General features: G+C 39.1%; 1 protein-coding gene across 3 annotated transcripts in view; it reads left to right on the forward strand.

Annotated features, from left to right (window-relative positions):
- cobll1b (cordon-bleu WH2 repeat protein-like 1b) overlaps window positions 1-26,194 on the forward strand; it is a 45,326-nt gene that overhangs the window by 2,530 nt on the left and 16,602 nt on the right. The window contains exon 1 of one of the 3 annotated variants that reach the window (XM_084725207.1): window positions 11,466-11,630. The exons of the other annotated variants lie outside the window; for them this stretch is intronic. The gene's annotated coding sequence lies outside the window, so the exon portion shown is untranslated. Of the gene's footprint in view, window positions 1-11,465; window positions 11,631-26,194 lie in introns of those variants that run through there. 3 annotated transcript variants of the gene reach the window in all.

Below are 26,194 nucleotides of genomic sequence, written 5' to 3' on the forward strand. Positions count from 1 at the left end.
ATTAATGAACCAGCCCACGTTCCCACCAGTTTTGAGTGGAACCATTGTCATCAAGGACATGCATCAACAAAGTTGGTTTGAGTTGGTCACACCAACAAAGTTGGTTCCACCTGGGAACTGACTATTCAGCTTCTGAACCAAATAGTTTTTGGTTGAAATGCTCAGAACAGTTCAAAATTAGGTGCAGGAATTGGAACGGGGCAGATTCCATGTTGGTGGAAAAGGCTTATTAATGGCGCAACCATACAAAATAAAAGTAACACAAACATAACTACTTTAATCCATAGTGCTTGTGACATTTATTACGAAAATTATACAATTAATTTCACAAATTAATCGTAAAAAAATCACATCCTTTCAACCGGCTGCAACATATCTCTGCTCCTGCTGTTAAATCTGCCTCTGTGAGTCTATTTGAGATAACAACGGGGAGCTGAAGCTGTCATATCGCTCCAGACCCCTTTGACACAAACAGTAATTTTACCGTGCAGAAATCAGTATCAGTTTAAGTGTTCGCTATATTTAAAAGATTTTCACAGCTTTGCTTTGCCATCAGACAGCCTTTTCCGACAGGGAGCTGAAGCTGCCGTCTGTACTCTCCTCAAAGCAACCAGCTCAGTCATTTTTCCTCTCAGGACGCAGGAGCTGCTGGTCTACCGCTGCCTCGATCCACGACGAGTAACGTTAGTTTGGATCTGAACAAACAGCAATAGTCCAGCGACTCGGACGGCTTCAGTTCCCCGCCTGGCAAAGTAAAACAATGAAAATATTCCAAATATAGCGTACGCAGCAGGAGCTTCACTGCATAGTTTCTGTGTTGGGATTCCTGGGGGAGCTGTCAATCAAAATGTGATCTGTCGCACCCACAAAGTCTTCAAAAATGGTCTAAACGGGAAAATAAGCAATTTTTGAACTATTTTCTAATAGCAATGAACATTTATTTTCATCCAGCTTTTTGTGGATGCTTAATGAGACACTAAACTTTGATATCAGATCTGCATTTTTACTACATAAAGCCACATTTCCAGAGGCTTTAACACACTTTTTCTGTGGTCCTTAATTGCAGATGTTGATGAGGCGTATTCATTTATTCATGCTCAGTCCAACAGCGCGCTGCTCGGAGCTGACCCCGTTAATTGGACACACCTTAAACTATGATCTCACATGGCTGGCTTTCCTCAGGGCAGAATGTGGAATTAGTTAAGGTATTGTGAATCCCCACAGCTGTTTCCCCACATGCAGGCAGTCCAAGGGCACAGCTGCTCACATGAGTCTACAGATGAAAATTAAAACAAGAGTGACTGGTGAAAACTCAGACTCTTAAGGAAAGTGTTGAAACTTGGTAGGTGTGTCTCCAAATCCATGATTTGACTTTTTAAGGTCAAGATTTGTTTTAAACATAACTTTTTTAGAACTGATGTCACTGTTAGACTGTTGAGTTTTGATTAGTAAAGATCAACAGATCACTGGCTTTATGCTCTTTCATTTACATTTTCAAATACTTCTTTAAAAACAGTTTATACGGAAAGTGTATATGGTGTCAAATGTGTCTGTCTAAATGTCTAATATTGAAATTGTGACATCCCTAAAACTTTATTCGTCTGTTGTGTTTGTTGTGACTTCTCACAGCAGTATATAAGGGATGCACCCAAATCCGAATATGTTATTTAGAAAAGCACAAATGATGAGAAGAAAACAAATGTTTATGCTTTTGGAAGTTGCTTGTTATTATTCAGAAAGTCCACTGCATGATCACGTCTGCATAATTAAAAAAACGATGCATTGGGCAATTCTTAAAAAAAGAATTAAAGTTTGTTGATAATTGATCGATTTGTTAAATTATTTTTCATGCAAAAATAGCAGGAAATGCTGTTTTCAGTCTCTGAAATACAGAGATTTCCTGCTTTTCTCTGTTCATCATAATATTAACCTGAATATGTTTGACTGACAAAACAAGACGTTGGATTTTTAAAACCGGGATTGACATTTTTCACCGTTTTATGACATTTTATAGATGTTGCAACCTCAGATTAAACATGACAGTTAGCTTTAGTCTTTGTTCTTTGCTAACTGCTGAGAATTAAAACAATTTATTTAGGGGCTAGAAAAAATGGACGCAGATTTCTGACAATAAATATTAAGTGACAAAATACAACATTTGGCCAATTTAACGTGACTTCCGGTATAAACCGCACCCACTTCTAGTCTTATATCTGAATACAGATATAAAAGACAGATAATTTTGTTGGTTGAACAGATACAGATACAAACTATGACATCTCTGCACCTCTTTTATATATATGTGTGTGATTTTAGGTTTCTTGTCTGTAGGCCAACATCGCAGGGCCTCAGAGTACACTAAAGCATAACGCTGCGGTTTCTCCTCAGAATTATCCCCAGAGACAGCGAGGCTTTGTTCGCTCAGGAAAATATATCATTTGGTCTGAAGCATGCTGCCCTCAGAAAGCCCACTCAGATCGTCTGCGCTCAAAATGCAAGATAAAGAGTGTCATTCAGAGATCTCCACCCACTAGATGTAATTAAGCAAGAGGAAAATCAGCATTAAGGCCCAGCGAGTTCGTCCTGGCAATGAGCTGGTGTGTCCTTTTGAATGCTGGATGTTTCATCTCGTGGATGATTTCTGCCTCACAGGGCTAAAACAGACAAAATGGCCAACATCCAGGCACCAGGGAATAATGGATCGTCTTTGTTACCACTCTGAAACCAACGCAGTGACCGTGAATACCAGGGGACGCTTCTCACTGGACAGTTATGAATATTATCAAACACAGTGTGTTGGTTATTATACCTAATTTTGTAATTTTTCTTTTTATCTCTAAAGTAGACGTTATAATACTGATGTTGTGCACAAGAGCCTGTTTACACTCAACATGCAAAACTTTTGTTTTTGCTCCCATTATTTATGAGTTGAAGTTAAAAATGCAAGACTTGTTTAATGCACACAAAAGGTTTATTTATCTCAAATTGTTCACAAATCTGTCACACCTGACAGGTGTGTCATATAGAGATGGCGATCATTGTACAGGTGTGCCTTGGACTGTTCACAATAAAAAGAATATGTAGTTTTATTTTGAAACTAGTACTGATTGCTGGGTGTTGGTTGGGTTGGTTAGGTTTAGGCATAAGGAGTGATTGGTTATCGTTAGAGTAAGAATATCAGGGTAAACCAATCAAAGGCAGAGTAGGCTGAGTTGCAGATTTGCCCCCCTGGGAAAAATGTTATCTGTAGTCCATTGTGAAATAACCATAGTTCCGTGCCTAATATTTCTTTTTCAAGATAAAACTGCATATTTTAGAGGGGCCTATTATTGTGACCAGTTCAGGACATATATCTGTGCAATAATCCTGCTGTTTAATCATCGTATCTATATGCCACATCCGTCAGGTGGATGGATTTGCTCGGCAAAGGAGAAGTGCTCACTAACACTGATTTGAACAAATTTGTGAACAAAATTGGAGAGAAATAAACCTCTCATGAAAAATGGGAGCAAAAGCAAAATTGTGGCATTTGTGTTTTTGTTGAGTCTACAAGGTTTGGGCCCGTGACACCAAAAAGTTACTATGTGGCCGGTATTCAGCACGATCTGTCAGGGCTACTGAAGTATGGGTTTTCCAAGCCTGCTCAAACTAATGTGATCCTTACAGAAGACCCAGACACAAAAGATGGACTGTGACAAAACCAAATGGAAAGCATGAGTTCAGTGTGACACATCTGAGGACGTAATGTACTGTGATGTGTGCCACCAGTGTCCTCAACTAGCCAAGAAGTCTAGTTCATTTTTCAATGGAAACAATGCCCTCAGGAAATGCCACATCACAATTCATGGGAACAGTGGACAGCACAAGTGACATAGTTAAGGAAGGCTTGCCTCTTCTGTACATAAGTTCACATTTAAGCCACAAAATTTAGGGGCTCAGTGACCCATGAGGCCGGTGCCTAAACTATTAGCTTCTGTCCCTGGTGCAGACTGATTTGCTGCACAGATCCTGACTGGCTAAACGGTCTCGGCCCCTCATTGTGCGTCTGTTATTCACTCTTCCAGGGCATAACAGTTGAATGCCTCCTACTCTCAGCCTGTGTAACATTCAGAATGACCTAACATGAATTAGTCCTTTGTGTGCTCTCAATAGGAACTTTTACTTATCTCCGCTAACATTCAAACATTCTATGTGACAAAGGAACAAACTGCGTTCATTTGCTTAACCTTCATTATCAGAGCTTGTGTAGTTTAGATGAGATATTTATCAAAAAGGCATCGGCCGAGCAGACTACAGGTCTGTTGACAGGACCTTGACAAGCTAGAAATTATTCAACTAATGACAAATCATAGTAGCTGACTGGATATTCCTATGTGGCCTAAATAAGACCCAGTAATATTGTTTTCTATGAAATCATGTGATTAAAATGTCATCTGTAGGATTAGCAGATTAAATTGAGCTTGGTTGCTAAGAGCTGCATGTTGGGCACCTTAAGTAATTAGCATAATGAGGTAATTATCTGTCAAAAACTGGAAATAGCTATAATTTTTTGTTAACTTTGAAAGTTGATCTAAGAGTCTAATTCCATATTTATAATGTCCAGAAATCCTGAAGCTCCAAATGTTTCCTAACATGATGTAAAACTTTTCTGTGAGCAGTGCAGTCCCCTGTAGGATAAAGGTATGTCACTGTTATGAAATTGTGTGTTAGTTAACTTCATTGCCACTTAGCTAACTTTAGCTGACATGATACATTTTCATTACAACAAGCTCATGTTTTTTACTTATTGTTGCTGGTTAGCCAACATGGAGAGCAACTGCAAACATCATTTAACCTCTTTATGAGTTTCGATCCCAACTTAGACCCTTAAGGTTTGAAAAAGTTTTACCAACTAATAATGTTTTGTTGAGATAAATTACTTTTCTTCTTTGGATAAATTTGAATCTTTGAGTTTTAGAAACTATATTTCAAAAATTGCTGAGTAAATCAATTGAAGTAAAAGTGAATAATGGTTAATGTTTTGATCTTTTCAGTTGCAAACATCTAATTTTTAAGCTTTCATATTATGACAAATCAGGTTCACAGCTCACTGTGAACAATTTTTGAAATGCAAAATCTTCTGGGGTTCTAAAACTCAAAGATTCATGTTTATCTGAAGAAGAAACATAAATTATCTCAACAAAAGATCACAGGTCGGTTTGTCAAGTTTATTTCTAAACTTCTCAACTTTTATTTAGAAATGTTTTCTTAAATTTCATATATACTTTGTAGTTCATTAGAATTAAAATAAATTTACTCTCTTTATTTTACCTGATAATGAGCTAATTATGCAAATTGCCCAACATGCAACTCAGCAACCATGTTGAACTTCAACCACCAGGCCGATAGATGAAAATTAAATAAAGATAAATAAAATAAATAGATAAAGTTTGTCGGAAACACTTTAAATTCATAAGACTAGTAATCCAAGCTTAAAGCAATATTAGGACAACAAAGGGCAGGAATAAAACAGGAAATGCAAAATTGCACACCTTGAGATGGTTCTCTAGATGGCACTATCACTGTGCATATGTTCATATCCACTCAGTTGTTTGTGCAAATGTTTATGGTAAAACCAATTTCTGTGTTAAAATATCAGACTGGTAATGAAGTGATAACCTTATTATAATCTAAAATACACTGTAGCAAGTTAATGAACCACAGCACATCAAAAAACAAACAGCAGCCAGCAGTTTGGTTGAGGATATTCACACCAACGGCGAACATTAATAAAGCAAGTAGAGCTACTTTGTACTGAAGATCCAATCACTTTGTTTCTATTCCAGCTGTATTTCATCATACAATACGCCTCTGAGATGCTCATTTTTGTTTACAGAAGTCTGTGAAACTTTATGCAGGTTATGAAAAAGCCACTCAGTTGTTTTTTTTAGAGAGAGAAAGTTGAAGTAAAGGTGCAAAAGCTCCTCCTCTGACCATGACATTGAGAGTTCTTGTCGGTTGTGTTGCCTTGAGATTGCATGTGAGAACGGGCGTAACCTCAGCGACATTAAGATGCAATCAAGTTTTCATTTTGAGACCTTGAGGGTTGTGCAACACTGAATATTCTGTTTACACTATTAGCAATGAAATAAGACACTGAAGGCGCCTGTTTTAGAGCAGAATGACCGTGTGCACGCTCACTTTAGAAAAACCTCAGTTCATGTGATCGGCAAAAGAGGGAAAGCATGCTGGTGTGCTGTTTGAAAGATGCCCCGCTGCAGACAATGCTGCATTGTTTCAGATGAAAGGACACAGTGTCATAGTTATAATTATGACTCAGGGGGGAGCTTTTTTCTCTCACAAAGATATTTTATCTAAATGTTGGTCTCACTTTAAAAAAAAAAAAGCTCACATTTGGTCACCAGAGGTTAGAGTGATAATTACCTTATCTTCTCTGTGCTGAGTAGGGCTATTGTGCATATGTGGAGATGAATGCCTGCAAAAACCCAAACAGCTTATCCTAAGTTCACCTTTTCAGCAGGTTTATTAATTTCAAAGACATGTGTTTGCACATAAACAGAGACTGAAACACTTCCTGAACCATTGGTTTGTTACACTGCAATGTTTAGAGTAAAATACTTGAGCTGCTCTGAGATAAGGTGAGGGTAATGTACCATAGCATACACCAGTTCACAGACGAGAGTGGCGTCGGCCGTTTGGGGCCTTGTGCATTGTAATCTCAGATCTCATTACCTAACTGGCTTGCAGATCTGTTAGCTTACTCAGGCTTTTCAGTAATGGTAGTACAACCCCAATGCCAAAAAAAGTTGGGCCGATCTGTAAATAAAAACAGAATACAATGACTTTCAAATCCTTTTTGACTTGCAATCGATTGAAGGCAATACAAAGACAGGATATCTAATGTTCAAACTGATTAACTTTATTGTTTTTTGTAAATATAAACTCATTCTGCAGTTGATGCCTGCAACACAATTAAAAAAAAAGCTGAGACAGGGCGACAAAAGGCTTGGAAAGTTGTGGTAAGCTCAAAAATGTAGGTGTGGAATATTCGATAGGGAAACAGGTTAACTGATAACAGATGATTGTATCATGAATGGATATTAAAGGGCCATCGCAAGAGTGGATGGGGTGAGGTTCACCACTTTGTGCAAAACTGTAGGTAAACAGTCAAACAGTTTAAGAAAAAAAAGAAAACACATGGAAAACCGCCAGTAAACACAGTTTGTTGCTGCAGCTACAAATGCAAGTTAAGACCCTGCCTTGCAAAGTGAAAGCCATATGTCAACAAAAGCCAGAAACACAGCTGACTTGTCTGGGCCCGAGTTTATCTGAGAATGGACTTACGCAAAGTGTAAAAGTGTGCTGTGGCCTGACAAGACTGACAGCACATGGGCCAAACTAAAACATCAAAGTGCACGTCAAATAACATTTTCCCAAAGACGATTTCTGTCATTTCAGGTAGTTCTTATCATGCTGATGTTTGTTTTTGTTTGAAGTTTTCATTTTTCTGATCAGTTTGTTCTTAATTAGTTACTTGATGATAAAAAACGGGGTTTTATGCCGTGATTGAGCCAGTTGGCTGTGTGGGCGAGAACAAGGTATGGTGACTCCAGCTTTATTTACAGCTATTGGTTCACATTTCAGATTGTTTTCTGAAATTATGGACATCGTTTCCTCTGGGCTAGAGATGAAATATGGGGTATCGGGTAGGGATGTGTGCAATTAGTCGACTACATGATTAACTGTCACAACCCTCGCTAGTCGGCACCAGAAATACGAGTCAGTTAAACTATTTATCAGTGTTTTATTCACGTACAGTGCAAGTTAACTGTTGCCTCTAAGGTGTCATGAAGCCGCTTGCTGCCACTTGCTCTCACCCAGTGCCTATGTGCTGATGGCCCACGCTACTCCAGATGTTTTTAACAGCAAAGGAAATTAGTCGCCAGGAACATCCCTTGGGGGTGTGTTAGTGCCCATGGCATCATGGGTAATACCAGTTTTGGAGTAAAATATGCTGCCATCCAGACAATGTCTTTTTCAGAGACGTCCCTGCTTTTTAAATATTCATCAGAACACATAATGATGTTAGGGACGCACCGAGACTTTGAGTTTGCCCAGGCCTGTGCTGGAGGACGCTGTGGGAAAAAGTTTTTGTTTTGCCTGCAATAATAAACGATACACATAGGAAGTGGGAAGTTCTCATAGGGTCCCCTGTGCTGCTTTTCTCCCTAATCTCTTTCCATCCCACACTGCTTATGAAGTAATGGCCTTTCCAGACCCTCTTTAAAAAGCTTGTGTTTACTGTGAGTGACCTCTCACCAAATTACCAGCTGTGGCTCTGGTCCTGTGTTTTGTCTTTCCTCAGGGACCACCACCCACCCCCCCCACTCCTCCCTCCACCGCCCCCTTCTGTGTAACTCCTTAACTCCACCCCTGCAGCCTGCTCCTACACACTAACATCTCCATTCACCACTTAACATCCTTATCATTTGCTGGTGGTGTTTGTAGATTGGGCTGCACATTCTTAAGTGAAAGTGCAAAGATACTGATAAAGGACTGGCAATGAGCACTTATTTCATAATGGAAAGTCAAATTTATTACTTCCGTACCAGACGGTGTACAGTAAACAAAGCCACAGCTTTTATATTGAATGAAGCATTGAATTTGCAGAAAACCACATTCATACTTAAGCTAATGGCAGAGTTCTCTAACAGAAGTTAACGGTAGTATTAGCTATCAGTAGCTAATGGCAGTGTTCTTTAACAGTAGCTAACAGTAGTGTTAGCTGACAGTAGCTAACAGTAGTGTTAGCTAACAGTAGCTAATGGCAGAGTTCTCTAACAGTAGCTAACGGTAGTATTAACAAACAGTAGCTAATAGCAGGGTTCTCTAACAGTAGCTAAAAGCAGAGTTCTCTAACAGTAGTTAACAGCAGAGGTCTGTAACAGACAGACTTCTCTAACAGTAACTAATGGTAGTGTTAGCTAACAGTAGCTAATAGCGGAGTTCTCTAATAGTAGCTAACTGTAGTGTTAGTTAACAGTAGCTAATGGTAGATTTCTCTAACAGTAGCTAACAGCATTGTTAACTAACAGTAGATAGCAGAGTTCTCTAAAGGTAGCTAACTGTAATGTTAGCTAACAGTAGCTAATTTGTTTAATCTCCATGGCTTCTCCTTTATTGTTTTTATGGATGCCAGATACATTTGTTCCCTCAAGTTAGCAAGTACATTTCTCAAAAAGAACAACACTTCAACACTCAATTTCTCTAGAGATCTTAGTAAAACCTCTTAGTTCCCATAGTTGATTTTGCATTATTTTTTTGTATTTTATTGACAAAAAAAACAATGGTTATTAAGTTTTTTAGCTTGGTGAAATGGCAAAAGTAGTGTTAGTTGCTCACTAACAAACCTATAAATTGATAAGCGATGTTGAATTGACTATTTAGAATTTCATAACATGAGATTACATGTGATGAAGTAAGATATGTTTCCTTAAGTTAGTTTGGAGTTGCTTCTGTAATACCAACTTGGGAAAAATCCTGTCTTAGACTCCTTCTATCTTAATTTAAGACCTATACAGCCTCAGGAAATGGAATGATTAAATCTAATGCTTAGTAATATACATTATAGATAAGCTACAATGGCTGACTCATGTTGCTGTTGCTCAAGGCCAAGTTCACAGCTTCCTGCTTTTGGTTACAACTTTAAAGAAAGGAAGCATCTATTCTGTGAAAACATGCTTCTGTATATACAGAAAAAACAAACATAATAAATGTGGGAAAAATAAGTCTCATATTTACTTGTCATTCCTTATCAGGAAATGATACATTTTCTCCTCTTACACAGAGTGCTTTTTAATTTGAATCTATTGTGAAGTGTTGATTAAGTGAACAATGACATCAGAAAACCTAACAAAGGCAGCGCTTTCTGGGGCTCAGTGTGTCACAGTTAGTGCAAGGTGCTGACAGACTCTTTTGACAGCTTTTACTAGCAATTGTGCTCCACTGCTTTCATGAATATCTTTATTTATTTAAAGGTCCAATGTGTAAGATTTAGGGGGATTTATTGGCAGAATATGGCAGAAATGGAGGATAATATTCATAAGTATGTTCTCATTAGTATATAATCACCCAAACTGAGGGCACAGGCCTTTTTCACGGAGGCCACCATGTTGAACTACTGTGTTTTTACAGTAATTTGGAATGGACAAGCCAAACGCTCTAGAGAGGGCGTTTAGCATTTGCTAACACAATTTTGCACATTTGGAAGGAGAGGATGAGACAATATGTATGCAATCTGCAGACACACCACTAGATGGCACTAAATCCTGCACACTTGTCTTTTAACTTTTGTTGTCTGAAAGTATGTTTAATTGTTTTTATGATAAAATCATGTCACTGTTTTCCACATTTCCATAACATTAGCACAAAAAATGACCGCACAAAAACCTAGAGACAGGTATTCACCAGCAAGTGCAAGGACAGGATAAACATAACCAAAAGAATATAAATAATTAGAATAAAAAAATTAAAAAGACACAGAAGGCAAAATAAATATACACGTATATGTAATTAAATTGCAGTGTGCAGTATTTAGTTGTCTACCGTTAGTCGACTTTAATGTCAGCAGCTTCAAGCTACGGGGATTAAACGCCTCACCGAGATGAGTCAAGCTTGGTAGATTTAAAATACCTGCCTGGTGGTTACAGCTTTTCACCCTTTTACAGTCCATTGTTGACTGTGTGGCAGAAGAAATATCCCTTAAATTCATATGAGGTGTTCGTTATTGAGCATCATGGCCCCGTAATAAGACCTATATATTTCCTCCACTTACTGTGGAAAAGGTCTAGTCAGTTTTTTATCTTTTATATCTACACGCTGCAAAAATAATTCAGTCTTTGCAAATGTGAGGCTCCTCAGTATAACTGCTTATTGGAAGGAAATCTATGTTGTTTTAACCTTCTGTCACCATCATTGTCATTACGCTCACCAGTCAAGACTTCTAACATGACTCTGGAGTGAGTCAGTTCTGAGTAAGGTGTGGTTTTGAAAAGCTGGCAGTGTTTTTCGTAACGAAAAGCAAACACAGTAGAAATACCTGATTAAATTAGGGAGTGGGGAGGACTCCAAAACTGTGTAAAACACTGTCGAAGGAGAACAGAGTCCCTCTGCCTCCCCTGGTTGTTTTACTCTGATAATCACATCATCAAAGGCATGATCAGAATAAAGGCTCATTCATGATTAAAACGGAGCATATTCCTGCTCTCTGTCTAAGTTCCTGAGCACATGCTGCAGTGTGTTTCGGTTCACTGTTGCTCCACAGTTTTGGCCCCACCCACAGGTTCATGTCTGCACAGGGAAGCAAAGCTGCTTACCTTTCTGCTCATGTCCGCGGGGGGAGTGCTGCCTACCTACACAATGTGCGCGCGCTGGAGCTTTCAGAGACGCTGTCAGGGGGCTGACAGGATTTAGGTAGAGGGTGGCAGATTTCTGATGTCACAGCTTTGGGCGTGGCATTAAGGTGGGCCTTTTGAAGCTGTGCTGATTAGAGTTTAGTCTTGTCTGGCTACTCATGGGAGACACACAGCAGAATGGAAATTATTTGAGTGGAGGCAACCTTAGGCAAAGAGGTAAGAGCGTGGAATGAAATGTTGGCAAACTGAGAGGAAAAGCAGGTCGGTCACACCTGCTCTCCAAATTTCTGCTTCTTTCTTCTTGTACTGCTCGCAGTGTGATCTCTGCAGCAGAGCAGGGCTGTCACTGACTTCTTCTAAAAGTGCTGGAGAGGACCTTGAAATGTCCTAAATGTTTTTATTCAAACAGTTCAGGGTCTATGTGTTTTGACTTGAAGTGGAGGGTGTGTTGGACTTGCAGCACCGTGGCATGTTTGAGCCTGTAACTGTGGCTGTGCAGCTACCTACTAAACTACTGCTTGTAGAGTCTTAAGAGTGGTTTGGTCACCGGAGCATTGAGTTGTTGCTCTTGTTTCTTAAAATAATCAGGGTGTTGTCTGAAAGTAACACAGAGCAGAAGGGTCCTCCTTGAAAACTTGTTTGTTTCTTTGTATGTGAACCCACCATTCCCCCAGGGGCCATCCTGCTACCCAGCAGCTGCTAACATACCACACCGGGCATATTTGCTAATCCTGCTGCACCTTCTCAGAACCTCAAAGAAAAGTTCTTTATTCTGACGGTCTGGTTTCTTCTCTGAGCTGCTCCCACCTGCTCATCGTTACATTTGATTCAGGATTTGCCTGAGGGGATTTTAATTGATTGGGTGGAAATGAACAGTCCTACATAAAAGTGACTGAAATGTTTCTGGTAAAAGTCGTGCCAGCTGGAACAAAGTGTAAAGGAATGTAGGGAATTTGGATATTCTTTTGTTGAGCTGCTCGACTCCTGCTGATATTACAATTATTTTTCAGTTTTTATTACTTATAAGAAAGTACAGATATGCGTTTCCACCATTCAGACTCTCTCTTTCCACCTGCCTCTCTCTGTCATTCTGCCCTTTTCACACATAAGCACAAAACTATTTGAAGTATTTTTACACGAGCGGTAGCATCTGGATTTTATACTGGCTTTTCATTTTCCTTTATCATTTTGAGGTTTGTCAGTAGAAGTTGCTAAAACATATTTTTCCCCCTCTGTCTCAACTTATCCTGCCCATTTATCTCAGGCAGAGCAAAAGACATCTGTTTTAATTGATTCACATCACAAAGTAGTTAATGGTCGTGCTTAAAGCTGGGGTAGGCAGTTTATTTTTGGCGTCATTTGGCAAAATCTCCACAATTATCTTTAAAGCAATAATATGCATAATTTCTGTATTAAAATGTCTAAAAACGCTGGACATACAAATGTTTACAACAATGTTTTAACCCAGAGATATCTGTTTTTTATTCAAGGTAATGATGCGTTTCCTGCCAGCCATTTTTAGCTAGTTGCTAGTAGCTATAACTTCTGGAAAATTAAGAGATACATGAAATATGTCAAATGTGAATAAAACTTTAATACATTACCTTAATTATGAACATGATTTGTGCCTGAGAAAGTGCAAGGACGGGACAGTGAGAACTTATTGCATACTGGCAAAATTTATTGCTTTCGCGACAGACAGTGTACTGTTTGCTAAACAAAGCTACACCTTTTTTTTATCACATCAAACACTTCCATCAAATCTGCAGAAAACACCATTCACACTGTAGGTGATAGGGTCCAGGGGCCGAATTACAGAAACGTCCTAACTTACAGATCCTATCTTAACAGTCTGGTAATTAGGGTTAGGACCTGATTTAAGGAAAAAGCTAGATGAATATCATCTATCTTATGATAGGAAAATGCATCTTCCCAAAACCTTAAATAAACTCTCCTAACTTTAAGATAACTTTTAAGCTGTCCTAATTTTCATGTTTCCACCAGTAGTAGTAGCTATTTTACTAACTAGCTAACACTAGCTAATTGTAGTGCTCTGTAACAGTAGCTAACAGTTGTGTTAGCAAGCAATAATGTTCTCGAACAGTCGCTAACTTTTCTTTTCTCTAACAGTAGCTAATCGTTGTGTTAGCAAATAGTAACATTTTCTCGCTAAAATTAGTGTAAGTTAGCAGTAGCTAACAGTAGTATTAGCTAACTTTTTTAACTTTCTTAATGCCTGACTGCTCTTTTATTGCTTTTACACAACGGATGCTGGATACAGGAGACCAGAGACTGTTTCTGCTGTCTTTGCCCTCACTCTTTGTTTTAACTCTTGAGTTAACATTGTTGTACATGTCCCCAAAATGACGTTTTTGCATTTCTGTTCAGATGTCACCAAAACCTCTAACTCATCTGTCCTGAAATTCATTGTTTTTGCTCCTGTCTCCTGTCTTTTTAAGTGACGCGTAAAATGACGACTCCATGACGACATCAAACTACATCCTCTTTTGTTATGACTTTAATGTGTGAGAAAGCCCTGGTGACAGAATTGACATATTTTTAGCATAATGTAATTTAAGTGGTCTGAGAGAAAACGGGCCTTTTTCTCTCCTCTTGACTCTGTTTTAGGCTTTAGAAAATCTAGTCCATGACAGAAAACTTTGGCCAAGCCGTTAAGGTAGTTGATCCTTGAGTCTCATTCCGAAAGCGTTGGGAATTTGACGACCAGGAAATCAGACTCAACAATCAACTATCTTTCTCCAGAATACTACCGCACCTCTAAACCATGACACATCATAGCAGGCAGTATTTATTTATCACAGCACATATCTATTTCAGAATCTGTTTGTTTGCGCTACTGAAGTTCACAAGATTATTGCGCGATGAAACATAACAAATGGCACAATGACAACAGGCCTGTTATTTCCTGGTAGCCTGTGATCACATCTGTCGAGCATGTCCTCTGGTATTGAATGGGCCTGTTTGTGAGTGTCAGACCTCCCAGGGAAACCCTGTGAATGAGGCATCAGCACAGTCAAGCTTCAACACGTCTCCTCTTATTCAGCAACACATCCTGGGCCTCTGAGAAAACACAGGCCTGGATGGCAAAAACAAACCGGCCTGTGTGTCAGTGTCTGTCACCTGCACGAGGTGTCTTGATACAATCACTGATGACACAGCTGTATAAACCAGGCTGACCCTGAACCTGACGCATGGCCGTTGTGTACTTTTTCCATAATCATTTATTATTGTTTCTATTTGGGGCATTCATAGTCAACATATCACATGATGGAGTTTTTTTTTCCCTCCATTGACGAGGAAAATTATCAATTAAATAAATCTAGTAAAAAGACCCAGTTTTGGAGCATTTGAAATATGTGGAAAAAGAAAAAGTTTAGACACAGCGCTAAAGGGTTATAATCTCATTGCCAAATAAACAGCCAGAGCCATGAATCAGGACTTTGTACCCAGTAGAGACCACAATGTGAAGGTCTGTTTTAGTTAGTCTGTCTGTTGACATAATATTCAGGGGATTCATGGCATTTATGGTCATATTTATTGATTCTACACAGTGAGTGTAATCAAGATATTAGGGCTGCAGAATATGGTAAAAAAAAAAAAAAGTCATATTGCTATTATTTTGACTGATTGCAATATCCAGTGCAATTGGTGGAAATGATTATTTTTGCATTAAAATTTTCACTTTAATTGGAAATAAAACTATTAAATAGCGATGATGTGATATTTGTTGGGGTCTGTACCAAACAAACATGTTTTCTTTTGACCAGGGCATCTATGCAGCGCTACAGTACCTCATTATAATGCTGTTTTCTGAAATAATTGCAATTTGGTTCTGGTTCTGCAATTTTGATAGTATTGTGATTAATTGTGCAGCCCTACTGTATATGATTATTCATCTAACACTCTCCTTCTTCCCCTGCTGGGCGTGAGAAGAACCACTTCTCTATAGAGCTGTGACCATATAGATTTTTTCTGACCATGGTGAAAAAGCAACATATTCCTGTGACTGTCCAAAAAAAATGACATTTTACTGGATTTTATTGAAGGGTCACAGCATACCTCCTTTAAGAAATAAGGAAGTACACATAAGTGAGAGCGAGCGTGCAGCAGATAAGTGACGGTGCTGCAGGGGGAGCAGAGATTTAAACTTGGCAGTAAGTTGTCACTCTGGCAGTAAATACACAATATAGGTTAAAGTGTGACAGTTAAACACTGCAGCTTCTCAAGACCAAGAGAAGTCTCGTCTGTTGTCTCATAACTGAAGGGATTTTAACCCTGAAGTAAGCACAGACCTTGTTCTGAGCTTCTTGTGAGTTTCATGGAGGAACTACTTCCTGCTGTAGAGCCAACGGAAACTACTTTACAATCTACCAGAACTACTTTATTTTCAACTAGAAAGACAGTTCCTTGTATATTGGAGAGATGGCAGACATCTTTAGAGCGGATATCTCCAAAACTAAGCAACTCAAAAAAGTTTAGATGGATAACTAGGCTAGGGGAAATGGGGAATGTGTATTTTTGATTGTGGGGTGAACTGCCCCTTTAAACTATAATGTCTGTTTCGTAAAATGAATACATGCTGATAAATCCAACACTGAATGTCCACTATGATAATTGAACCGTTTTCCCATGTTGAAAACAGTTGTTGTTAGCCATCCACTGGCAACCCTATGATGCCTAGGGTTGAGTGTCAACCAATCAGAGGCTTTGTTCCTGACTTGTCAGCCAATCAGAGGTTGTGCTCCTTAGTTATTGTATGACAGTGCTGATCCATAGATGTATTAATAGATCTAGATATGCTGATCTGAGATCGAAAAGATTGACCCTTCAAAATTTTGTTTTCAAGTGTCAATCTCATGTCGACCCTTCAAAATAATATTTGTGATGCTGACGGCAACGAGCTAAACGTTGCGGTAGGCATCACATGGCCACTGTAACACGGTTATCATCATAGCCCTACTTCTTAACTCATTGAAAATTTCATATCACGATTATAGATAACATTTATTATTATTATTATTATTATTATTATTATCATTATTATTATTATTATCATTATTATTATTAGGGCCCGAGCACCGAACCGGTGCGAGGACCCTATTGAAATCGCAAGAATTATTATTATTATTATTATTATTATTCTCGTTCACAATACTTAATCGCATTTTTGGGGGACTTGCCATATAGGTAGGGCCGCCAAATTTGGCGGGCGCGTCAGTCCCGGCGAAAAATTACGTATTTTAAGGGTCTCGAAAATGCGCGCGGCGAATTGGCTCAATAGCGCCATCTAAAGGCGAGCCCCGACGGCATGTTTGTCCGACATGCACGAAACTTGGCACACAGATAGAACATGCCCAGACGCACAAAAAAGTCTGTATGTACCAAGAGCCTAAAACGTACAGGAAGGCGGCCATTTTGAACGGCGCGGCCAATTTTGGCGTTTCGCACGTGTCGTATTTGAACGAACTCGTCCCACACGATTCGTCGTATCAACTTCAAAATCGCTGTGTACCATCTAGACAACTGTGTGATCAAAAGTTATTGAAGGTTTACGTTTTTGATGAAGGGCCTGCGCGTCAGGTGGCGGCGAATTTTGATGTCTCGCCATGAAACAGGAAATGGCTATAATTTTGGGGTACATGGTCAGATCTGCACCAAACTTCATGTGTATGATCAGTGTATGGGCCTGAACACAAATATATGAAAATATTCCATAATTGTCATAGCGCCCCCTGGTGGTGGCAGAAAATGACTTTTTCCGGGTTTTGACATGCTGCTCCAAATGCATTCATTATTTCTAGGTCAAATTTGGTGAAGATGACCTTAACAAGTGGGTGATGCTACATTTTGAAGGGCGTGACGGTCCGGCGAAGGGTGTCGACGCTAGAGAGCGGCGAAGGACCGCGGTCCGAAAAAACGACATATTCATCAATAACTTTTGTGTACAAGTTTGTATCAGCATGAAATTTCATGTGTGCATGACAGGTCTTGGCCTGAACGTATGATATTAATTTCGTCGATGGGCGTGGCCAAACGGCTTGACCACGCCCTTTAAACAGCAGCCCCCCCGCCACGTTTGACCGACGTGCACGAAACTTGGTACACATGTGTATCACACCCAGACGCACAAAAAAGTCTCTTGGACCCATAGGCTAAACCCGACAGGAAGTCGGCCATTTTGAATTTCCTGGTCATTTTGGCGTTTCACTTGTCTCGCATTTTAACGAACTCCTCTTACAGGAAGAGTCAGAACAGTGTCAAATTCGCTGGCTACCTTCTGCACTACACTCTCAGCAAAAGTTATTGAAAGATATTCTTCAAATTGAAGGGCGTGGCCATAGTGGGGCGGCGAATGTTGGCGTTTCGCCATGAATTCAATTTTTTAATTTTTTGCTATAACTTCTGTGTAAATGGTTCAATTTGCACCAAACTTCACATGTCTGATAATAGTCCAGCCCTGAACAGGCCTATATGAAAATATTCAATAATTCTCATAGCGCCCCCTGTTGGCGACAGGAAATGATTTGTTTTACTGTTTGAGGTCCTGCTCCCACCACGTTGACCATATCAAACTCCAATCTGGTCTGAAAAGCCTTAAGACCATGATGATGCTACATCATGAAGATCAGGGCATCTCGTGAAACGGCGTGGCCCTGGCGGCATGGCGAAGGTCCATGTTTCGCCAACACACAGGAAGTTGCTATAACTGGACTGTACGTGCTCTGATCTGCCTGAAACTTCACATGTTTATTAAGAGTGCCGGTCTGAACATATGGTATGAGTTTCGTCCATGTCTGTGGCCAAATGGCTTGGCCACGCCCATTAATGCGTTTCGCCAAAACACAGGAAGTGGCTTTAGCCTCCCTGTACTTGGTCAAAACTGCCTGAAACTTTACATGTTCATTAACAGTCCCAGTCTGAACATGTGATATGAGTTTTGTACATGGGCGTGGCCAAATGGCTTGACCACGCCCTTTGACGTGCGGCGCCGCAAATAGTGAGTTTCGCCGATGTTTACAAAAATTGGTACACATATGTAACACAGGGAGATGAACAAAAAAGCCTCTTGGACCCATAGGCTAAAGTCAACAGGAAGTCGGCAATTTTGAATTTCGTGCTCAATTTTGGCGTTTTTCACATGACCTATTTTAACTAATTCCTCCTACAAAAATTCTTCAATTTACTTCAACACTGGCCTGGAGCATCTAGACAAGTGTGTAATTAAAACTTCTGAAAAGATTTGGTCAGCATTAAACACTGTGGCTGTGGCGTGGCGCTGAATTTTGGCGTTTCGCCATGAAACAGGAAATTGCTGTAAGTTTAGTGTAAATTGACCAATCTGCATCAAACTTAACATGTGGGATAATAGGCATGCCCTGAACACAGCAATGTAATACTGGGGGCATGAAATGACAGTGAATTCCTTTGAAAAGGAGTTCACCCTAAAATGAACTTGCACTCAATATCTACTCATTCCTGTGCTGATGTGAGGATGGATGAAGATCTCCAGTTCACAAGACACTCCCTGAGTTTCAACAGGAAACAAAACCATAGTGACATCCAGTGCAATTGAAGTGAAGAGTGATCAGTTTTATAATGAAAAAATGAACACAAAAAGCCCACAAATGTCTCCATGCTGCATGAATGATTTAATCCTGGAAACCACTCAGACAACAGACAGAGTTTTTCTCAGAAACAGTGACCTGTTATGCATAGAGTTTCCTTAGCAAACTTTCAAAAAGGAAGAAAATGTCTGAGCACTTGGACATAGAGGAGAAACAGTGTTTTTATGGCTGCAGCTGTGCCGCTTGGGATAGAGCTTGTGTACCAGCTTCAGCCGTGTGCATGCATTTCCAGTCTCAGAGGCTACAGTTGGCAATGAGGCTGAAAACACGGTGTAAATGGTGTCTTTTTGGGTTACATTTTACTGTCACCTCTTACAGACACTTAAATCACACCACGGGAGCGGTACGGAGACAGTTTGTGGGTTATTTGTGCGCACTTGAGGTCTTCGCCCGTCCTCGCATCGGCACGGGGGAGAGTGGGTGTCGAATGCCGTTTGGTTTTCCGGGCTCACTGTGGCTTCGGGGCGACGTCCGACGGTCGCGGCGACGCGTGGCCTCTCCGCTCCCGGGGCGGGTCCGGCCGGCGGGCGGCGGTGGCCGGCCCCCCCGAGTGGCGCGGGGGTGCTCGGGCCCGGTCACAGCTGCTTGCAGCTTTAATTATTATTGTTATTATTGTTATTATTATTATTATTATTATTATTATTATTATTATTGTGGTTTTGCTAAAATGTGTCTGGGAGACTGTTAACTGCTAACTTTGGTCGATGCTGGACTGCATTTACTGTGAGTTTTTGATCCCTTTTGATATTATTCACACGACAGAAATGTGTAAAGCACCACTGCTGGTCCTCAGAGGTGGTTGTGTTTCAGTTACAGCGGTACAGTTACACCCCATAATACTGTATGAGTGAAGCCGCTGACAGTTTAGCTGTTTTTAGACCATTCAGATGGGCCAAAGATTAAACATTCGGGGTGAAACTACCACGCTGCTCTTGGGAGTGTCTGGGTTTGCAAATGTGATGGAAATGAGCCTGTTAAATTATGAAATTGTTGTTGCAGTGTTTTATCCTTTGGGGACAGTGAATATTAACAGCAAAGGTCACAGCAGTTCTGCCAGGAATGAGTCTTCTAGGGGACAGTGTTGATGTTGCTTAAAGCAGCATTCAGATTAACATGAAGCAGACATTACAGATGGCAGGATTGCATGCAAAAGAAAGCCACAAACACACACACACAAACAGATGCAGATTTGCTGCAGTTAGTGTGTCACACCCGAGTATCACTGTGGAAGCGTGGACAGAGGCCAGTGTGCATGTCACATTTTTGAAAATAAGGAAGATATTTCACATGCACTGTCACACAGACACAAAATTAAAATCAACCTGATAAACGTTATGGGTGGGACTAATGCAAAGTTCACGTCGGGTCAAAATGGACAGAGTCTGTTGAGTTGAGACCCACAGGTGGGTCACAGGAGATTTTATTTGGGTTGCCAAATAAATAGTATAATAAGTATGTTGTTTTACTGAGCCTAAATTAACTTATTTTGCTGTATTTATGAGCCTGCTAAAATGTCCTATATTGTTTTCCAGATGAGAGGAAATGAAATCAATGTGATGGCCTGTTAATTCAGCCTAAATGCATTTATTTTTCATTTATAAGGTATTTAACATGTGCATATGTCAGTAAAAAGGGTCAAGGACATTCATTTATTGATTAGGCCTGTTGTGAACTGGGGGGCGGGGTTGGTCATTTTTAAAAGTGGGTCTCCAGAAAAAAAAACAAAAGTGTTATGGTAACTTTTTTAGATTTTGAAAAAAAAAAAAGTAATGTGTCAATATTAATCTCAGACTATGTAACTGCAAGACTTTGAACTGCATTGATTTTGAAATGATCAGATCAAAATGATTTGGATACATTTAGATCTTTAATCTAACAAATTGAAATACAAAATTTCAGCAGAAGTGTTAATTGTTGATCTGTAGTCCTGCTGTGTTTTTACCTAAGAATTGTTGCACATCTTCACTATTATTTTTTCAAAGTAGAGACGTACAGGCCATATGTACATGAAAAAAATTGCCAATGTGAGTCAAATGTTGAATGTAGATATATTAGCGCTGGGCGACATGGCTTAAAAAATATTTACCTTGATATATACATTTTCTCTAATATAACATACCATAAATTTTTAAACACTGCTGGCCAATATGGATAAAATCAAATATCGTTATTTTTTCTTTCACAAAGTAGTAACACAGTAACATTTTTGATAAATTATCATTGGTAAAAATGAAAGTGTGTAAAGTTCAACAGTCCGGTATGTTCAGAAAATTACATCACTTAACTGTAATGCAGCCTTAACAGCCAAGAAAAGACGACATTTATGATATATGACGATATCCAAACTTGATCAGAAGCTGAAATGTCAAAAGACGATATCTAGTATTGATATACTGCCCAGCCCTGAGATATATCAGGACTGCATCAGAGCTGTGAGAGTGCAGTTCCCTCCTTTTTCCCTCTGATGTCTGCTCCAGCTAACACCTCACTGGAACAGGTTTTGTTGGTTTTTTCAGTGGAAGTGCTGATAGGCAGGCTGAGAGAGGCATTTACCCATCACTGTTCAGAAGTTGGATTGCATTGTCTAGAAGACGGATGAACTCCAAAAACAACAGTATCTGGAGAACCTGACCTTATAATGTTGTTATGGCTAACAAGTCAGCATACCGTTTCCTTCTTGGAGGTTTTTTTTTTCCGCCACTGGACAAATTTTAAGTCAATTATTCACTTCTGACTCCAGCTGATCTCCAGAAACTCCTGAGAAAAATGTATGGCAGTTGATGCTAGATGTTTGTCTGTCTTTACCAGCTGCTTGCTAATTTTGTCCGCTGTCTGATCAGCGTTGGGTTTATTTTGTCTTGTTTGCTGAAAACGACTGCCTGCCACTGAAACCAGGCTGGTGAGAGTGGTAAGACCGAACCATGCCATAAATTTCTGGGCTGTAAAACCAAAATGATGAGCTTAAATTGGCCAAAAAATCTGTGTAGACCTCCGCTTCATAAGTAGGTGATAATTCTCCGTCTTGGCCACTATGTGTGGCCCATTTGAAATAAGTCATTTGATTCAAGGTCAGTATGTACGTCAAAGAAGGAACTGGTTGGCAGTTTAATCATGCTAAATATTAAACTACAAGTAACCATAGCAACAAAACTTCCTCTCAGTGCATTATAAGTCACTGGTAAAACAGACCAGAGACCACAAACATTTTTAAATGTATAATGATTTGAACATAAGTGTCTCTTTTTCCTGTGGGAATTGGCCGTTTTAAGTGCAAATTTACACTCTGTGGTGTCCTGATATAGAAAATGATGGACAAGTTGTTATTTTTATGTAGCAAGACACCTCACATTGTCACATAAATGGTTGTTTTTTGTCAGTCACTGTTTTTTTTTTTAGCAGCAAAACTTCCTGAGAAGCATCCAATGTTGTCCAAAAGATTTATTCTTCTTCAGTCTTCTGTTCATAGTCTTCAGTTATGATACTGGGACTGTTCTTAGCATTAGACACATTATTTTTTTTCTCCAAATCTCTGTATTAGTATTTGCACAATAATAAATAACATATGCAAATGACAGTAGAGCCGACAGTGTTCTGTGGATATTTGTTACAAACCTGAAACTGCAGCCCAGAGGTTTTTTAATTCTAAACAAACATTGTGATTCACTCTATATGGTCGCCATTCTGTATCTGACCTGACACTTCATCAAAATGATGTTTAATAGTGTAAATGTCACATTAGTGTGGCTGTAGTGTGATTATATGTTAAGTTACTAACTTGGTAAGAGAAAGGAAAAAAGTACTGTTCTTTAATTGGTATAATTATTATTTAATGATTTATTGTTTGCCTCTTTATCAATGCATTGATATATATAAAAACTCAAAATGTCACAAACTAGACCTCCAATTTCAAAACATTATGCCAATAATGTTGGACTAAATCACAAAATAATGATGGTTAGCGTACTTTTGAACTCAGAAGGACATAATTCTCCATTTTTCTGCACAAAAAGCAAAGTCATACTTACATTTAAAGACTGTCACTTTAGATTAATATATAGTTTGGCTTCCTGTTGGGGGTCAGAATATGTTTCAGCTCATGACGTTACACTGATTGTGGTTGTGTAGCTGCGATAGATGTTTCCCAATGACGTACACATTAAAGTGTTTGTAATGTTTCCTAGGTTTTACTGGTGCAATCTGATTTAGTAAATCACTAGTTTCAAACAGAATCAGAATCAGAAATACTTCAGGTTTTTATTACAGATGCTCCCATTCAAGAATAGGACAATTTATTGCATAGAGCAATTAGAAGAAAACATATACCAAACATATAGAGACAAAATGGCAATAATAGATAATAAAAAAAAATATAAAGGTACATTTTGCGCCTTGTTTTCCCAAACACAGTGTGCATCATGGTACAAAAAATCAAGATTTATATATGAGTGTAAATAGAAATGCTGTGTGACAGTTAATGCACAAGTTGAATAATTGCACTGTTCAGTAATTACACAGGATTATTGTAGTCGGTCAGCAGTGCACTGTCGCAGTATAAATATGGAATAAATTAAGGGGTTAGAGTTGTTGACGGGGGTGAAATAGTCCAAGGGCCACTCAGAGGGAGGAGTCGTGCAGTTTGATGGCCACAGGCAGGAATCATTTCCTGTGCTGCAAAACTAGCTAGTTATTAAGAAGTTAGGACAGGCTTTGCACACAAACTGATGGATTATATGTTGGATTTAGGAATAGATGCAACCCAATCCAGGGGTCCCCAGCAGAGAGGTCTGCAGAGCTCCTTGCTTGGTTCTCAGTTGTTGTTCCTTTGTTTATTTTTTTTGAGGAAGTTTCAACCTCAAGTAACTGTTAGTTATTGACACGCAGGAGCAGATCAATTAGCAAAAATAAACAGTTCACAAGTCACGGCAGTATATCGTTTGGTTTTGCTCATTATCTTCTGTGCTTCTGTGGATAGTGTGGTTTTATCGTCCCGGCTGCTGGTGCTATTTGCTCAGAGATGAGCAGATAAACCAGCATGTTTCTGTTGTGTCCCACTGCTCACCGCTTGTTTGTTTTTCTCTTGCTGCCTCAGCTCTTTTTGGCAACTTCTCAAATTATTGTGTGTCCTCCTGTGTGCTGCCTGCAGTCTGCTGTCCGCTTCACGATCCGATCGATTCCATCTCGTTGCTCGAGGAAGAGCAAACAATAATCATTCATGTAAAAAAATGCTTTCTGACATTTGTAGATATGGCTGAGGCTGAAGTTGTTAAACTTGTTCACTATGCACAAAAAACATGAAATATATTGTCAGTTGTCAAAAAACTACAAAGGTCATTTTAGGTCATGATGAGTGATGTGAGTTTTGTTAGTAACCATTGCTTGTTTACTTCATGCATTAGGGTTTATTTCAGTTCTTTATCAGAGAAGTGACAAGTCTTACTGGATGCTAAATTAAATAAAGATAAATACTGAATGATTTCAGACACACCTAGAGTCTTGGAGATCTTAAGTAGCAGGAGTTACTTTAGCAATAGCATGCTAAAATGTTAGCTACACGAATCTGTGGGTGCATGTAGCTTCTTTCAAACATAATAAACTTAAAAGAGGTTTCTGTGAGCGTTTCCTTTCAAGCTTGTACTCCTAATTGTTATCCTCGTACCATCACTTGAGTAACTGATCTTTCACAGCACTCTAAACTGTAGAACCACAGACTTATTTATAGTTTCAGAATTAGTTCTAGATGGTGGGGCTGTTTGTCCACATGCGAAGGAAAGGGTGATGATAATGAGTTTTATATCATGGTGGTATAACAGTTGTATCAGCACAATATTTCTTAGCTCTACTTAATAGGTTAATTGCATAGTGCTGTTCCACCTGACTCTTTTGTGTTAAAATTGCACTTAGAGTAGGGGAGACTGGGGTGTCTTGTCACATTTTTTGCTTTCACTTCAATTTCTCAGACTCAGTATATCACAGTCAGTCATTTTCCATAATAAATCAAGTATTAGATTCTTGTGCACAAATGTATAAACTTTAGATTTTTACATCTCATTTTAATATAGAGTTATAAATGGTTAAGTACAGAATGTACACAAGTTGCACCGTCTAAGTTGTAACACCACGAGGGGTAAGGTGTCACATTATATTTGTCAACAAATAAGAACATGTATAGAAACAGAAGCTTTCCACGCTAATTTTTGCAGTTAATTGTCAGATTTATTTAGACAGATATTTTGCGTATTATTAAGAATTTCCAGCTTTACCTTGTTCACTGCTATCAGCATTATTACGTGTGGTCTGCTGCCATTGTTGGTCCTACTTTTTCCATTTTGAAACATTTTAATTGGCTTTCTTTTGTCCTTCCTTCCGTCTTTTTTTCCCCTTCTGATTGCATTTTCCTGCAAGAACATATTTTATCATTAAAAATCTTTGTTATGTTAATTAGAATTAAGTTATATTACAATTTAATTGCTACTAATACTGTGTCAAACAGCATATCAACACACATGTTGTTCTTTACACGTTGCAGAGCAACCATGAACTTTTGCAGCTACAAAAGACGTCTTCACAACGGGTCAAATCGTCACAGGAGACAATTTGCCCCAGAGTGACATGTGTGCAGTTGCTAGCTATAGCACAAGCTAGTTTTAGTACAGAACTTTGATTTAGTTATCAAAATAAACCTTTTCTCTTGTGTATTCTGTACAAAAATAATATAACTGAGCATAGTTACTTTCTCACTTTATTACAGAAATATTGCAGTTTAGTTTTTTACTTTCATGGTTAAATAATACGAAAATTGTTCTCATCTTAGAATACAGTGACTACATGTCCAGGGCAAAATCAGTACAGTGAGTTGCACTTGAACTGTTTTTTTTAGATCGCTCCCTCTTGTGTTTGAGATATAGCCAGCGCTATAACGTACCCATGTGGCAAGATGCCCCACTCTCCCCCAACTAATCTTTGAAAATACCATTTCAAGAAACATGACTGAAACAAGAATGCAGTCATTTGTAGAGCTGGGCTGATGTCATTTTGACATACGGTGTAGCAGCCACAGTATATTGATGTCATGATTAGCACATCTACACACTATGATAACTCTGTGTGTGTTTACGTATATGTCATAGTCACAGA

The sequence above is a fragment of the Lutjanus erythropterus genome, chromosome 8 (genome assembly GCF_056507025.1).
Source record: "Lutjanus erythropterus isolate fLutEry1 chromosome 8, fLutEry1.hap2, whole genome shotgun sequence".
Lineage (NCBI taxonomy): Eukaryota > Metazoa > Chordata > Actinopteri > Lutjaniformes > Lutjanidae > Lutjanus > Lutjanus erythropterus.